The sequence below is a fragment of the Schistocerca gregaria genome, unplaced genomic scaffold (genome assembly GCF_023897955.1).
Source record: "Schistocerca gregaria isolate iqSchGreg1 unplaced genomic scaffold, iqSchGreg1.2 ptg000526l, whole genome shotgun sequence".
Classification (NCBI taxonomy): domain Eukaryota; kingdom Metazoa; phylum Arthropoda; class Insecta; order Orthoptera; family Acrididae; genus Schistocerca; species Schistocerca gregaria.
This window is the reverse complement of record NW_026061925.1, coordinates 7,240,056-7,256,702: the sequence shown is the minus strand read 5'-3', so window position 1 is coordinate 7,256,702 and position 16,647 is coordinate 7,240,056.

The window sequence follows — 16,647 nt, the reverse complement described above, 5'->3', positions numbered from 1 at the left end:
TCAGTTCCCTGCAGCGCGACTTCAGCCATCTGTAGAGTCCATGCCACGGCGTGTTGAGGCACTTCTGCGTGCTCGCGGGGACCATAAACGATATTTCTTTGGCTCCTCAATGTAACAAATTACTTGTCAAAGTGACAGCGTTACCAACATGTTTTCAAGTGGTTCTAGTATACGGTACGTCTCGGGAGACAGGTTACAATTTAAAATATGAGTATTATGTATTCAGTCCCCTCTACAAGTTGTAGCAGGTAGTGATGGGAATTTCAGAACATCCTGTACGTTTCCAGCAAACTGTATAGCCGTTGTCGTATTACAATTGGTATCTGCGAATACATTCCATAATTCGTGACAGATCGCGAGGCGCGACTGCAGAAGTCCGTAGCGTTTACCCAGGGGGCGTCTCGGCTACGGCAGTTCTGACGGCTAGTTTGAAGGCCACTTTGAACTAGTGTTGCCAGAGGTGTCTCTTTTTAGAGATTCTACGACTCGCCCCACGTAAGCTTTAACAGGAAGACCAAATGCTCCAACTTCTGGCCTCTGCTAACATTTCGAAATACACTATCCTATCAGTGAGTGTACAGACACCTATTAGTGGACATTAATATGCAGTGCGTCCACCCTTTGTCTTTATGGCGGCTTGAACTCTGCTCGGGACACTAAGTGAGGTGCCTACCGACAATTTACGCACCACACACGGATATCGTACCTACGTGTTTGTACACGCAAGGCAATACATTGCTCAGCAGGATCGCCATATCTCTCACCAATTTTCAACATCTGGAGCACAATGGGCAGGTTCTTTAAAGCAGGTCGCGATTTTGAGGATGTAACGAACCAACTGAACTGAATTTGGTACGATATCCGTCAGAAGGGTATCCACTAACTTTATCAGTGAATGTCAAGCTAGTAACTGCCCGCGGAAAGGCCAGAGGTGGCCCAACACGTTTTCGACTTATCAATTTGTGAAGCTCTTTGTCTTGAATTAATCATCCAGTTTTTCTTCAACTCTAATCATTCATTTACCCCTACACGTACAGTCATGCTCAAAACTATCCTAACGCCCGAATTGAATTTCGCCTGAGTCACATGCAACCCACATAACGCAACTGTCTAGCAGGTCCCCTTATCGCTCCTTGGTACAGTCGTTTGACTATTGAAAATGGTTCCAACAAATCACCACCAGAAAACACTGTTCTGTATCGCAATAACTCAAGATGTAAAGTAATACCACGATACTACAAATATCACGGAACACCTTATCACAGATAAGACTGCCCTTAAGGCTTGTAGCTCACATTTATTACAATAAATGACATACCTGACATTTTACCACTCTCATTATTACGTCAGATAGGTAATACACGTAGTAAATTCGTCGTATTCATGATTTACTCTTCAAAGTAACATACCGTACTTATCATTGAACACAAAATGAGATTAAAAATTGAAGTTATTCACGGGCAACCAGTTGAGAATATGTATGAACTTCAAATGACACGACGAACCGTCTCGTTTTGCATATGGATTCAAACCCAGGTCATGCAGACTAAGCAAAGATTTCGTGCCTGACGGAAAATAACAATCACTCCTGATTAGGCATACAGAGAGTGAAAATACCTCGATTTTAGAGAGAGCCAGTTTGCAAATACCAACTTTAAATTACAAAGCGCAAGCATTTTTGCCGGACGCGAATTCCTACCAAGCACCTATTGTCCCTGTTAACGAACGACGAGAGATGTTGAATCTTGGTTCTTGACAAGTAACTTACTTGAATTGCCGTGAGGTAAGGCTTTGTGTTGGACAGGGGTTCGAACTCAGAACTTAATCGGATAGATATCGACGCACAATCAACTGTGACATTTCGGATTTTCTCGGCAGTAGCTAGATGTTTTAACTGAAATGACGAGACGAAACATACATTTTTTTCCTTCCCAAGACTCCAACCCGGCATCTATCGCTGTTATATTCTAGAGAAAACGAACGTTAAATATGGGTTTGTTGCACCAGCAGCGACATGTGAGCGTGTTTGAACTAGAAATAATATGACGAAGAGTTCAGTGCTCACTGGGAATACAGCTCCACACATCATATCGCTTTTGACTACACACAAAGATACGTCAGCTTCCGAATTTTTGTCCAGCTCGGACTAACATCTTGAACTTACAGTGATCTCGCAAATAGTCCTGTGTCTCACTGGGTGTCAAAACGTCACATATCGTTAGTGTTGACAACGAATGAAATTACATTAAACATTAAAATAATTATCCACCAGCAGATAGGTGTTCTCATGCTAGAGCTTGATAATACATAATGAAATCTATAGTGCCGGGCCAGGATTCGAACCCATTCACGCGCAGTATGTGGAGATGTTGAGGAATCTGCAGTTCTGAACAAACAACAAATAGTAGCCGTGCTGTATTCTCACGAAGGGATCAAATTCAGCGTTAAGTACGGTCTAAGTTGCATTCCCAGTTTAGAACCGATTTTATCGACATACAGAAGCTCAGATAAAATATGGACTTAATGTCCTTTGAGCGTTATTTAAGCATCACAAGACTGCACATACATGCAATCGATTTCGAGGTGCAAAGTGTTATCTTACTTTGGTGAAAGGTGGGCATAAGAGATTTCCAAAAACTTTTTATCGTACTGAAATAATCTTTTGTCGGAAAGAAACAAGGTAAGTGTTTTATTTGTATATATTTTGTAGGAAACTGTAATCGTGATGGAAGATTATACACCTTAATGTTTGACACAACTGCTAGGAGAAAACGCTGCATCCTAACCAAACCCTGCGGTTCCTCTCCATATCCCCGTAAGACACGAGCAGGGGATTCTCCACGCATACCGCTACGCAGCTGTTCCTAGCACACCTGAGATTTGGCAACATCGTCACAAACATTAGGCAACACTGTGAAAGTGCAATCACTTCCGCCTATGGTGCTGAATTGGCTCACTAAATTTACTTGATATTACCTTTCCATTTGAATGGCTCATGCTGTATAATCCTTACGTAAACTAAGATACTGAGGCAGAAAATTCAATTTTTTGGCTAAAGAAATGCTATTCTTCACATAGGTGGCAACTTTTATTATCTTTCACGATGCGTTATGAGGCTGAGCGACCAATACCATGATGAGAGTGGTGCAAAGGTAGCAGTGTGTCTGTAACCCGGTGGTACCGCCCATGTCTCGTGTCAGAACGGCTCAATCAGTCGTCAGTTCCAACTGAGGTAGGGACCATCGTGTGCGAGCTTTTTTTTTTTAAGGAGCTGCGAATTTCCAGAAAAAATTCTGTATCGAAATCGGAAGAAAACCTTTACACATCAAATCTTCTTGGTAGCTCGACTCAGTAAGTTGTGTTAATCGTCATAGATCATGGCGTTCTGACTTCCAAGCTGCTTCGCAATACCAGCGTCTCTGAAGAAATTCGAATCGACCATCAACGATACGAATTTCAATATTGTTCTTCACTTAAGACTCACATGCCAGGGTGATAAGTATGAAGGAAATGAGCCTCTTGACTACTCTATGCTAAACTTCCCTGCAGACATGTGCTGACAGTGTCTCTAGCAACTTACTTTTTCTCTGGGTAGCTTCAAATATGGGCAATTTTTTCGCCTTAAATCCAATTGAATATTCTTAATATCATTTGTGAACAGCGTTCACTTCTCCATTAATTAATTTATGGACCTCAAAAGAAGCAATTTGCCTTAGTAGCTATAGAGCAGGTTCTGATAGGTATTGACGCAATCTTTTTCATCCATTTACCATAGAAAATCAAAGAAAGAAACCAAACACATTACATTGCATTTACTCCCTGTGCCTTGAGTAACACACATGAATCCATGACAATAATAGATTATTTGAAGAATCTCCTGTGCAAGGAAAAGAACAGAATGTGACGCTTTAATTATAGCGCACTGGATCAGAAACAATGAAATTAATTCTGTGTCACATTGATGTACTGCATTCTAATGTAATAAAGTAATCATCAAATAAAAACGGTTTTGTGCCTCCTTTGCTATGAAGAGTGAAACACAAATCGTAGGCAGATTTTATGGGTCACTACTCAACAACATTAAAGCATTTTACATGGTTGAGAGTGTGGAGTGGAGCAGATGTTGTCGGCAGAAGGCAGCGCAGTGCCTCAGCCCCCCCGGTAGGCAGCAAACGGGTCCCAGAGAACTCAGACGCATGCGGTGTTCAGAGGCAGATGCTCGGTAAAGAAATCTTTCGCTAAAACATTGTTGAACCAAACTATTATTACCAGTGTGACACAAAGCGAAATATATTGTAGATTCGCTTGAATTACACGCATAGCTTCAACACCGAGAGGAAAGGGGCGATAAAAATTTTGTCGTTGTCTGCTTCCGGTCGCCAGACGTCATATTAGCTAGTCTCGCGTTTTACCTCAAGACTACGGCCTTAGTCAAGAATAATGTACTAAGACTGAACTCAAGACTTCCTCTGGGAAGTGCCGCAGTCTACAATGTTGCAGATCGAGCTTACTGCCGGACACAGGATCCTGAGAGGAGCACGACTGTGTTGTCCACCTTATGTGGACGGCTCGGCGGTCAATGTTTTGCTCTAAGGCTGTATCTACAACACATATTGCATCCTGAACACCTAGAAGAATTAAAAAAACAAAAGTAGTTTATGAGAGCAACGTTAACTATGGCGTTCGAAGTATTCATAGTGTTGTGTACGTGTGTGCAAAAGCCTTCCAATGCCCACTCAAGGAGGACAAGGATGCAAAGTCTAGCTTCAGTATTATAAATTCGCTACAGTCTGCGGATGAACTCAAACTTAGGTTGATAATTAATTTGAATATTTAGCAATACTATACCCATTGGTGTTAAACTCGTTATTAACCAATGATTCCCAAAGCTAGAGGGACACTACTTGTGATACTTAGGCAGTGCTATCAGACGAAAAGATCAACCTGACACAAACTGTGGGAAGTTTGTTTTACAAACTTCGTACCAGGATAATGAGCTTTTACGTATTTGGGATGTCTGTGAACGTTGCTGCTTGAGACGATTTAAGACGAAAGTAAATTCCTTTAGCAACGACAATGTTTGAAGAAATCGTCTTAACGGGACTAAATCGTGATTTGTAAATCGTTTACCGGCCGTACTCTACCGCATTTCGCTGATTGGAAGGCAAATAGATTACGGAAAAATGTCACAGAAGGAAAAGGGAGAACGAAATGTCTCCCACTGGAAGGTCATGTTGTCTTATTTAAATGATTACAAAATCAGGTAAAACGACCAGTCAGATTGTCAGTATAAGAACATTACTGTTGTCAGTATGATGTAGCACTGTCCAGGGCCTGTAACGATAAAGGGCCCGTTTAGGTCAGTCATATTGTATACAGAAGTGGGAGAGAGAGCACCGCTAAATTCTACAATCCGTATGCATTGCAGACACACAGAAATTACTGTTACAGTGTACTAATGGAGCCCAATTAATGAGTGAACTGCGTATTTTCCGGTGAGAGAGAGCACTGGCAAATAGTCTTCGCTATATTAGGTTACTTAATCTGGTGTCACTCTGAGCCAGAATTTATGGCCGGCGGCTGAGTGTAAGGTCAGTGGGCCGGATCCGAGTTTTGCATGTGCGAAATACTTTCCTACATTATAGAACCGAATATTTAACTGGAACTAATATTCCAAAAATTTTGAACTTGGATAGCTTAGAATGAAAATCTTTTTCTTTATTGCAAAGGAAAACAATTGATTTTCTAAAACATTCTCTGTCATACACAACTTGAAATAGGTCACGTCGACCAAATCTAATGGAAAAATTGACAGCGTCGTATATCGGCAAACAGTAAGATCTCTTGGCTTTTGGTTTGGCAGTACTCGACAGCCATTTCTAGGCGCAAGTAATAGAAGAAAGGCAGCGTGTTCTTGTTATCAAGTAACGTCTTCATCGATTGCTTTAGTTTTAATGTAATCTATGAGTAATTACTGATGTTTGATATTAACATGAAAAGAATTCTGTAGACAGAGAAAGAACCTCTTCTTGGGAAACTACTTGTATAGTGACCAAAAGGCACGAACTGATATTCAAGTACAGTGTTCCAGCAGCGGCAAGAAGAAAATGATAGTAATAATGACGGTAACAATCCAATTATCCGGTAACTTCACACTTCCCAGTGGATCTTCACGAACTAAGAAAATATCTGAATTTGTGAACATTTCAAAATGGCTTCACATCGAGCCTATGATGCCTACAAGGGTCTTTACATCCTGCTGACATGAGAATAGCATAATCTCCGCATCAGAAACTTGTTTCTACTTAACCATTTAATAGACTCGCGTTGTTTCCACCGTGACTACTTTTGTAAGCTCAGCACATCATCCGTTGCAGAATACTCCTGGGTCTGGGAAATGTGGGCACAATGGTCTGGTGGAACTATCACAGGAGCAATGCGTGGGTTCAGACATTTACTTTTAAGAAGCACAAACAGATTTACTTTGCGTCTGGTAACCTCAAGAGAAAGACGTTATAATCCAGAATTCGCAATACAAATCACGTTCCATCATTACCAACTGGGCAGAGCCAGGTTACGTTGGGAAATGACATAGCGGAAGTCATCGTAAACAGAAATACAGTCGCCAGTAAACTTACTTACATTAGAAAATTTTATTTTATTTTATGAACCGATAGCCATTTAAAGGATGGGGCTCTTATTTTACTTGTAATTTATTGAACTAGAGACGTTGAAAAATTTGGTGCTGGACTGTGATTCGAATTCGTTTCTCCTCTTTCGAGGATCTGAATCTCTCGGAACATTATAGTTCAACCATTTCGTTCCTTTTCGCAAGACTGCAACCTTCTCTAGGTCTCCTCCAAAGGTAAGTATGTGGGTCCGAATCCTGATCCAATACCAAAATATTCATAGTTTCAGTTCAAGCCCTATAACGTGCACACCGTCCCGCTAGTGAAAACCAACGTACGCTTTTAATGTCTATTCATGTGTTGCCAGCAATCGCAATAGTTGTCATTATTTCTGGTCAAACACGCACACACCTTACCGTTGGTGAGTAAGCAACTGATATTTAAGTTATATTTGTGGATGCACGGTAGGCGTGCAGTTAGATTGTCGCTTAGGTACAAAAGTTTGTATCCTTAGTTTAGATTAAAACACCTAGCAGCTGGTAAGAAAAACCGACACGTAACATTTGATTTTACTTAATTAACAATACGATTACGTGTTGGGTTCGTATCTCCGTCATATAACTTCACATCATGCACTTAATCTTTAAATGCATGCGCTCTTTGTTACTTGAGCATGGAGGTATATCAGACATCTTTCGTGGTTAGTTAACAGGGACGAAAGGGTCTTGTTAGGAGTCCCGGTTTATTACAAAAATTGTCCTCTTTTATTTTCAAGTTTAGATTTCATTACTGGTATTGGCAAAAATTTTGGTAATTCATGACTCTTCATGGATAGCCATCAATATGATATGATTAGATTACATTAGATCAATTCTTGTTTCATAGATCATGAATACGATATTTCGTAATGATGTGTAACGTGTCATTTTAATGAAAGATTTCTTTACATACCATGATTCAATTTCTTTACAACAATTTCTTACTCTCTCTCATTCTTTTTGATTTCTCTCTCTCTCTCTCTCTCTCTCTCTCTCTCTCTCTCTCTCTATCATACACACATTCTTTTTTTCTTTATTTGTTTGTTTTGTTCGACTATCGGCGAGGCATGAAAACGTCTCTGAATGAGGTTCTTAGTTTTTAGTACAAATACGAAATAAATATAAAAACAACTGTGAGAGTTACTGATATATGATGCTTAGTTTTCAGTCAGTTCGGAGTATTATTAGTAACCACGCTTCAGTCCCTAAACCTAGTTACAGAAATGCGAATCAGACGCATTACGTATTCCAGGCCGTAGCAGCCGCGACTTGGAGACACCAGCTATGGTCACTTCCCAGCCCGCTGTACGATCACATCGGTTCGTCTTCTTTCTGCTGGTACTGTAACTGAGATTTGACAACAAGGCAACGTATGTTTGGCAACTCTGTGATCGACGAGTTCCTTCCTGGTGCGCACGGAATTTATCCTCAAAGTTCACTTGATTTTACCTGTCATTTCCATTGAATAATCTGATTTATTATCACGTTGTTGTTGTTGTTGTTGTCTTCAGTCCTGAGACTGGTTTGATGCAGCTCTCCATGCTACTCTATCCTGTGCAAGCTGCTTCATCTCCCAGTACCTACTGCAACCTACATCCTTCTGAATCTGCTTAGTGTACTCATCTCTCGGTCTCCCTCTACGATTTTTACCCTCCACGCTGCCCTCCAATGCTAAATTTGTGATCCCTTGATGCCTCAAAACATGTCCTACCAACCGATCCCTTCTTCTAGTCAAGTTGTGCCACAAACTTCTCTTCTCCCCAATCCTATTCAATACCTCCTCATTAGTTACGTGATCTATCCACCTTATCTTCAGTATTCTTCTGTAGCACCACATTTCGAAAGCTTCTATTCTCTTCTTGTGCAAACTAGTTATCGTCCATGTTTCACTTCCATACATGGCTACACTCCAAACAAATACTTTCAGAAACGACTTCCTGATACATAAATCTATATTCGAAGTTAACAAATTTCTCTTCTTCAGAAACGCTTTCCTTGCCATTGCCAGTCTACATTTTATATCCTCTCTACTTCGACCATTATCAGTTATTTTACTTCCTAAATAGCAAAACTCCTTTACTACTTTAAGTGTCTCATTTCCTAATCTAATTCCCTCAGCATCACCCGATTTAATTTGACTACATTCCATTATCCTCGTTTTGCTTTTGTTAATGTTCATCTTATATCCTCCTTTCAAGACACTGTCCAGTCCGTTCAACTGCTCTTCCAAGTCCTTTGCCGTCTCTGACAGAATTACAATGTCATCGGCGAACCTCAAAGTTTTTACTTCGTCTCCATGAATTTTAATACCTACTCCAAATTTTTCTTTTGTTTCCTTTACTGCTTGCTCAATATACAGATTGAATAACATCGGGGAGAGGCTACAGCCCTGTCTCACTCCTTTCCCAACCACTGCTTCTGTTTCATGCCCCTCGACTCTTATTACTGCCATCTGGTTTCTGTACAAATTATAAATAGCCTTTCGCTCCCTGTATTTTACCCCTGAAACCTTTAGAATTTGAAAAAGAGTATTCCAGTCAATATTGTCAAAAGCTTTCTCTAAGTCTACAAATGCTAGAAACGTAGGTTTGCCTTTTCTTAATCTTTCTTCTAAGATAAGTCGTAAGGTCAGTATTGCCTCACGTGTTCCAACATTTCGACGGAATCCAAACTGATCCTCCCCGAGGTCTGCATCTACCAGTTTTTCCATTCGTCTGTAAAGAATTCGCGTTAGTATTTTGCAGCCGTGGCTTATTAAACTGATAGTTCGGTAATTTTCACATCTGTCAGCACCTGCTTTCTTTGGGATTGGAATTATTATATTCTTCTTGAAGTCTGAGGGTATTTCGCCTGTCTCATACATCTTGCTCACCAGCTGGTAGAGTTTTGTCATGACTGGCTCTCCCAAGGCCGTCAGTAGTTCTAATGGAATGTTGTCTACTCCGGGGGCCTTGTTTCGACTCAGGTCTTTCAGTGCTCTGTCAAACTCTTCACGCAGTATCGTATCTCCCATTTCGTCTTCATCTACATCCTCTTCTATTTCCATAATATTGTCCTCAAGTACATCGCCTTTGTATAAACCTTCTATATACTCCTTCCACCTTTCTGCCTTCCCTTCTTTGCTTAGAACTGGGCTGCCATCTGAGCTCTTGATATTCATACACGTGGTTCTCTTCTCTCCAAAGGTCTCTTTAATTTTCCTGTAGGCAGTATCTATCTTACCCCTAGTGAGATAAGCTTCTACATCCTTACATTTGTCCTCTAGCCATCCCTGTTTAGCCACGTTAGGTGTAACAAAAGATTGTAAATTTACGGTTTTCAGCCCAGGAAAGTCGTTGCACGTGGAAATCGCAACTAATCTGGTCCTTTAAATAGCGGTTTACGAGTGCTAGACATTATCGATCTCGTAAGAGTAAGCTAAGACACGTACTTCTACTCCAGCTCTGTGGTAATGCGCTGACCTGAGAAATAGCATCTGTTATGGTTCGCACTTCGTCTCGCTGACTGTAACGTTTTTATCCCTTCTGTGAAAGAGCTACAAGCAGTCAGATAAAACATCGATAAGGAAATCGCAAAAAAATACTTTCGGCTCATAGTGCAATGGTGAAAACTTACAATGCTGCACAACAGGTAACTCCTCTTCCCGCAGCTGACAAACAAATTTTGGGTTTCTAGGAATACAAAACTTTGCTTATGAAATGCGACATTAGCACTGCACGACGTTTTCAACAAAGAGATGGCGCAATACAGTAGTTCAAGTGGAAAGAAACACTTCCTATTTAAATTTGCGCATCCTAGACTGTTGGCTGTTCTGTGTAGGTGGCAGGTACGTGATTTTATTTCGGTGATTACAAAATAAAGTCGAATGTATGCACTGGGTAGTCGAGGCAGCTAGTTCATTGTGATTCGGTCAACCAAGTAAATGAATTTACTGAACCTGCTGCAAATTACTACAGGAAGCCTGTGTGTCAATTCTCGTCCAGTGTGGTGCAACGGCGTTACGATAGAAAAATGAGCCACATACTTATGATATGCTTGTATATCTATGGACTGGGTTCGATTCCAACTTCTGTCAATGATTTTAGATAAGGAGATTCCATTCTCTTCTGGCTACACCAAGTGAAGAAGATATAATGACATTGTGGTCTGAAATTAATATGAAAAATGATATTCCTTTTCTACAAAGTAGACGTTAGGATGAATCACAATTAGACTGGAGCGGCGACACGTAGAAACCTTTCTTATACTTGTTATTTATTTCTAGTGACGAAACAAATGCTATGTAGGCTCACAGGACATTTAGTCCATATTTTATCTGAGCTTCTGTATGTCGGTAAAATCGGTTCTGATCTTGGAATGCAACTTAGTCCGTACTTAACGCTCAATTTGATCCCTTCGTGAGAATACAGCACGGCTACTATTTGTTGTTTGTTCAGAACTGCAGATTCCTCAACATCTCCACATACTGCGCGTGAATGGATTCGAATCCTGGCCCGGCACTATAGATTTCATTATGTATTATCAAGCTCTAGCATGAGAACACCTATCTGCTGGTGGATAATTATTTTAATGTTTAATGTATGTGACGTTTTAGACACCCAGTGAGACACAGAACTATTTGCGAGATCACTGTAAGTTCAAGATGTTAGTCCGAGCTGTACAAAAATTCGGAAGCTGACGTATCTTTGTATGTAGTCAAAAGCGATATGATGTGTGGAGCTGTATTCCCAGTGAGCACTGAACTCTTCGTCATATTATTTCTAGATCAAACACGCTCACATGTCGCTGCTGGTGCAACAAACCCATATTTAACGTTCTTTTTCTCTAGAATATAACAGCGACAGATGCCGGGTTGGAGTCTTGGGAAGGAAAAAAATTTATGTTTCGTCTCGTCATTTCAGTTAAAACATCTAGCTACTGCCGAGAAAATCCGAAAAGTCACAGTGATTGTGCGTCGATATCTATCCGATTAAGTTCTGAGTTCGAATCCCTGCCCAATACAATGCCTTACCTCACGGCAATTCAAGTAAGTTACTTGTTAAGAACCAAGATTCAACATCTCTCGTCGTTCGTTAACAGGGACAATAGGTGCTGGGTAGGAATTCGCGTCCGGCACAAATACTTGCGATATGTAATTCAAAGTTGAAATTTGCAAACTGGCTCTGTCTAAAATCGAGGTATATCACTCTCTGTATGCCTAATCAGGAGTGACAGTTAGTATCCGTCAGGCACGAAATCATTGCTTAGTCTGCATGACCTGAGTTTGCATCCATATGCAGAACGAGACGGTTCGTCGTGTCATTTGAAGTTCATAAATATTCTCAATTAGCTGCTCGTGAATACCTTTAATTTTTAATCTTATTTTGTGTTAAATAATAAGTACGGTATGTTACTTTGAAGAGTAAATCATGAATACGACGAATTTACTACGTGCATTACCTATCTGACGTAATAATGAGAGTGGTAAAATGTCTATTGTAATAAATGTGAGCTACAAGCCTTAAGGGCAGTCTTATCTGTGATAAGGTGTTCCGTGATATTTGTAGTATCGTGGTATTACTTTGCATCTTGAGTTATTGCGATACAGAACAGTTTTTTCTCGTGGTGACTTGTTGGAACCACTTTCAATAGTCAAACGACTGTACCAAGGAGCGATAAGGAGACCTGCTAGACAGTTGCGTTATGTGCGTTGCATGTGAATCAGGCGAAATTCAATTCAGGTCGTTCGGTACTATTGGGCATGAATGAACATCACGTGTATCGATTTCCATCGCGCTGGTGTAAGTCCTCCGGGATACGTTTATTCTCCTTAGTGTGTAAATATATTTGGAGCATGTCATTCAAAAACGTTTGAAACGACATAGACTGGAGCGGGTTGTTGTTAGGAGAGCAGAATGTATTAGACTCGCGGATCATGTGGTGTTATTGGCAGAGAGCGAAAGAAGTAGGAATGACATGTTAAAAGAATTCAACAAGAGACGTGAGTAAATTGGAATGAGTAATAATAAGAAAAACGCAAAATGTCCGGTGATAGGTGCAAGAAAAGCAAGAACAACTATAATGTTAGGCAGGAAGATACACAACAATTTAGTGTTTTTAGATAACTGCGACGTGCTATTATGGACGACATTGGAAGTAATAAGGAGGTGAAAATACGTATAGCGATTGCCAATGAGACGCTTCATAACAGGAGGCTTTTATGTGGGTCCGTTGATAGGGGATAAAATAGGCAGGCACAGTGAGAAATGAGGTGGTGTTGAGTGGGAGAACAGAGAGAAATTTTAAACGTAGCAGGATGGGCAAATACAATTGGCGTGGACACTGAATGAGAAGAGATTGTTTATTGATGGTATGGAGGAAATGGTGAATACAAGAAGAAGAAGAAGAAGAAGAAGAAGAAGACGCAGAACATACCAGGTGGCGGACAGCGTAAGAACAGAAAATAATTGTGAGAAAACAAGAGGGTAACAAATGATGGGACTGCATGGAGAGCTACATGTGAAGACCTGCCTTAGGGCAGAACACTCATGGTGGTGGTGGTGGTGAAGAGGAGACTTATGTAAGACATTTTGCAAAACGCCCATTTTCTTGTAATCCAAATTTAAACAAAACATAGGCAGCTTATAATTTGTAGTCTATAAACGACCGTGAATTGCGTGACAGATGGAACTTGCCAGTATACCAGTTATTAGGACTTATTCCCACTCCACTGACGTATGGAGCGTGCGATCTGTGGCTGCTTAAAAGCCTCTGTGCGTGCTGTGCTTAGTCTCTTCTGGTCTTCACGCTTCCTACAGTTACAATACCTAGGCGGTTTAAGTATATTCCATTCCTACTTTCATCATGTAACGTCAGTTCTAGAAACTTTCTAATTAGGTCTCCTCGAGATACTTTACTCTTCCACGGGATAGTCTGTGTCTACCATGAACTGTCCGTTAGTCAGTAAGTGGAATAACTGGTTTTCCGGCACATGTCGCCATGTAACTGTCGCTCTGTCTCCACGTCAGAGAGACGGAAATTCTGTGTGCCACATTTGAAGATGAGTCTGTAAAGGTTACAAAACTAGTTAATGGAATTACAAATAGTTCAAAAAGTGAGTTTTTGCAGTTTTCCGTATTTACATTCAATGCACTAGTCACAGGCACTGGGCGATCCTTAGGGGATATGCTTCATCGGTTGAGAGCGTGATGTGTCCCTCCGAGATTAATTTCACCTGGGCTTTAAGCGACTCACCGGTCAGCATTTACAGAGCTGCCAACTACATCTCACACCGGGAATATTACCAGGATTAGTTTGCATCGCAGCCTACGGAAGAGAACGCAAATCGAACGAGCATTCGCAGTCATTACCTCCATTGACTACCATTCGCCTATATTCAACAGTTAAGGATTCCTCCGGAAATATTCCAAGTAGACTTTCTCTGGATATTTTACGTTTGTTTCCAAGCGCCTGCCTGTTCAATTTGATCAGAAACTGTGTGACATTTTCCAACGGGTCAAAAAACCTGTGACCATTCGTGCCGCACTTCTCTGTATACATTCAGTATCGCCTGGCAGTTGTATCTGATTAGGATCCAAGAATCTCGAGCAATATTGGGGGATGGGTCGCAAGCGTGATTTGTAAGCAATTTCTTTTGTACAATGATTGTATTTTCCTAGAATTCTACCAATGAATTGCAGCCATCCACCGTATTTCCCCAAGACTGCGACTATGTGACGGTTCCATTTCAAATCTCTAGAAATTTCTACACCCAGGTATTCATGTGGGTTGAGCGATAGCGAATTTGACTCGCTGCACTATACTCGTAGGATAAGGTTATATCGTTTTGTGAACCGAACAATTTTACATTTCGGGAACATTTAAACTAAGTTGTCATGCTTTGCATTACACTGAAATCTTATGAGGGCGTGGCTTCTTTCAAACAGAACTTTATTACAGGCAACAGCATCATTTGCGGAAACACTGAAGTTCCAAATAGACCGCGTAACCACCGCCCCCTTCTCCTCTCCAAATTGCTGTCTGAAAACGGAAAGTCCCATATGTAAACCACCTTCAGAAGTTCGTTCACTTTCCGTATCAGTTAATGTGTTAAAAACTTGACCTGAAGAAACATAACCCTTTGCAGTTGAAGACGCTCTGTTGTAAGAGAAGCTAGTTTTTCGAAAACGTCTCAATATTTATGTACTGAACTAGGTGTTGTACAATTCCATAATTTTCAGGTGCATTCGGTGACGTATGTGGATACTGTCTGACAAATGTGTTGCGAATAAAGTGAGTAGTAAAGAAGTAATAAAGTGAAACATCAAGCCTGATGCTGACACCTTACTGCACGAACAGCGAAAATGTAGAAGTGATAAAAGTCTTTTTCCTTTCATCATTCTGTCAGGGATGTCAGAGGGAAAAAAAGTTTCGCCAAGTTTCGAAATTATGTGTGAAGTTTGTTGGAAGTCGCCACGTGCTGCCTTTCACAAATGCTCGGTGAATATAGTCTCGATAATTTGCGCGCCATGAAATTATGCTGCCTTAGACGAGTACGCAGTTTTTAACTTTTAACGCCCGACTTATTGCGTAAACCTATGCCTTTAAATGAAGGACGGAAGGAGGATTGCATTTAATGTGCTATCAATGTCGAGGTCATTAGAGACGGAGCAGGAGTTGGCACTGCGTCAGGGAAGGGTAAAAGAAGTCCGCCGTTCCCTTTCAAAGGAACCATCCCAGCATTTGCGTGGAGCGATTCAGGAAAGTTACGGAAAACGTATCAAGATGGCCGGATGCGGATTTAAACGTCATTCTCCCGAATGCGAGTCTAGTGTACTAGTTGACAGCTCGTCGTGTAGAAGCTAGCGTTGCTGGTGATGGGATTCCGGGTTCGATTCACGGCTGGGTTGCTTTCTCCGCCCGGGAAGTAGGTCTCTGTGGTGCCATCATTTCATCATCATTCGTGAAGGTGGCGAAACTGGACTGTGTAAAGGTTGGGGCTTTGTACAGGCGCTGATAAACGTGCAGTTGAGCGCCCCACAAACCAAACATCATCATACCATGTACTAACCACTGCGGCAGCTCGTTCGGTATACATTTAAATGAGCAGATTAAGTCAGCATTTTTAGTATTTACATTGACTTCGTTCTTCATAAATGAAAGCAGGAACTACGACAAGACAAAGGAATTGGAATAACGAATGAGAAATACCTGATTGTGCTTCTGCTTGTAGATGACATGATTCACGTTCACGAAATGACCTCCAAAGATCTATATACCACCTGAACGAAACATGCAATGAATACAACTTTAAAATTTCTAGTAATAAAACGAAAATAAGTGCACTCCGAGGAAAATACTCAGTCAGTTTAAAACTAGTTTTGGATAATCCTGCATTAGAACTGGTCTCTTAATCTTTCATTTAGGCTACGCTGTAAGATCTGATTTTTACTCTGATACTTAAAATAAATTACACAAATTCTAAGCTGTCTGTGACACTATTATCTGAATATTGGGCAATAAAGTACAAAAAGATTGTCCCGAAATTCTATAACGTGGTCCCGGTTCCTGTATTATGCTATGAAAGCGAAAACATGGTTAAAAAAAAGCAAAAAAAAATCACACGGCAGAGATGAGGTTCCTAAGAAATTCGAAGAGATGCACAACAAGAAATGATTAGGAATGAAGATACTAGAGAAAAGTTAAGTATTTTCAACAGAAACTAAAAAATACAAAAATATCGTGAAGACTGGTGAGAATACTACGTCCCAGACTTCCCCAAAATATTCTGAACTACAAGCGGAATGGAAGACGTGATATTGAAAGGCCTCGGACGTGGGAGCAATTTCGTTTGAGAGACTATCCCGCGCGGCGACTACTGAAGTACTTATACATTATAGAATTCTTAAGTTATACAACCAAAATAGTAAGTTTTAATGTAGTTTACGTTCACTGATGCAAAAAAAAATATTTCTTGCTTTTTAAAGTGGGCTATGTTCTTT